Source organism: Vombatus ursinus, unplaced genomic scaffold (genome assembly GCF_900497805.2).
Source record: "Vombatus ursinus unplaced genomic scaffold, bare-nosed wombat genome assembly UNPS02010284.1, whole genome shotgun sequence".
NCBI classification, from domain to species: Eukaryota; Metazoa; Chordata; class Mammalia; order Diprotodontia; family Vombatidae; genus Vombatus; species Vombatus ursinus.
This window is the reverse complement of record NW_020950062.1, coordinates 1,380,525-1,382,117: the sequence shown is the minus strand read 5'-3', so window position 1 is coordinate 1,382,117 and position 1,593 is coordinate 1,380,525.

Below are 1,593 nucleotides of genomic sequence, written 5' to 3'. Positions count from 1 at the left end.
TATTATATTATATTATATTATATTATATTATATTATATTATATTATAGGCCCCATGCCTGGAATCAAGCACTCTAACACATTTACTAGCTACCTGGCCCTGAGTGAGATGTTTCTCCTCTCTGAGCCTCAGCTTTCTCACCTGTAAAATTGGGGATAATAATTCATAGGATATCTACCTCATACATTTGCATATAGTGTTATATAAATGTATGCTATTATTATTAATTCCATGGAAACAATGTATACAAATAAGCAGACAAGTGACATACAACACTATTTTGCAATTTAATGGGGGAGTGAAATTATAATGATTTAATTATGCTACTGTGAAGTGAGGTGATCAAGGCAACTGTATCCCACTTTTATCAATATGTTATAGAGTATGATGGAGTAAGGGAGGGTTTTGAGACAAAAGAATGGTCAGTTGTTAACAACTCCAGAAAAATCAGGGAATCATCGTTGGAAATTTTTCCATGTTTTAAATTTTAAAAAAACGATGCTATCAGGCTACCCTTCCCCCAGGCAGCTAAATAAACGCAATCCATATGTCAGCATGCCTTATTTCTTGCCCTGTACTAATGAGTAGATAGCATTTTGCAAGGTGGTATCATAGCAACTTTCAACCAGGCAGTTTTTACAAAATAGCTGGGAAGTATGTTCCAATCTTCCTACCTGAAAGAGGACAGGGACAAAAGCTCCATTTTAATTTACTAAAATTGTCCTGGTCTTGAGGTGTGATTGAAAAGGTATGTGACACACCTCCTTTCTCCAAGTAGAGAGGTGGGGGACCAGGGGTGTTGAGTGTCACAAAACTGTCAGGCAAAGTCACTGTGTCATTTGGTTAGGCTTAACTGTTTTCTCTGTGATAAAAGAAGGTATTAGAGGAGGAGAATATTGAAAATGTCCACAGCATACAAAACAGAAGACATGGACTTTGTTCTTCTTAAAGAACCTAAGACAAGAAGTCAGCAGACCCAGGTTCTAGTATTGGCACTTGGCTCTCAGCCACCATTCATCCAGGACTTACAGGTTTACAAAGCACTTTACAAATATTATCTCATTTAATCCTCACAACCCTAAGAGGAAGGTGCCATTATTATCCCCTTTCGCAGATGAGGAAACAGACAGAGGTTAAATGACTTGCCCAGGGTCACACAGTCAATAAGTGTCTGAGGCCAAATTTGAACTCATATTCCTGACTCCAGGCCCAGCACAACTATCCATTTTACCACCTAACTGAATCTCTGTGTACTTCAGTTTCCCCATCTGTGAAAAGAAGAGGATAAATTAGATGACCTCTAATGTTCCTTTCAACTCTAAAATCATATGACACTCATTTGTAACTACATGTTGTAGCTCTCTGAAATGATGAGAGGTAAGCCAAAGAGAACAATGGACCATAGAAATCAAGAAACAGGGGGCAGCTAGATGGCGCAGTGGATGGAGCACTGGCCCTGGAGTCAGGGGAACCTGAGTTCAAAGCTGACACTTACCAGCTGTGTGACCCTGGGCAAGTCACTTAACCCCAATTGCCTAAAACAAAACAGAAAGAAAGAAAGAAAGAAAGAAAGAAAGAAAGAAAGAAAGAAAGA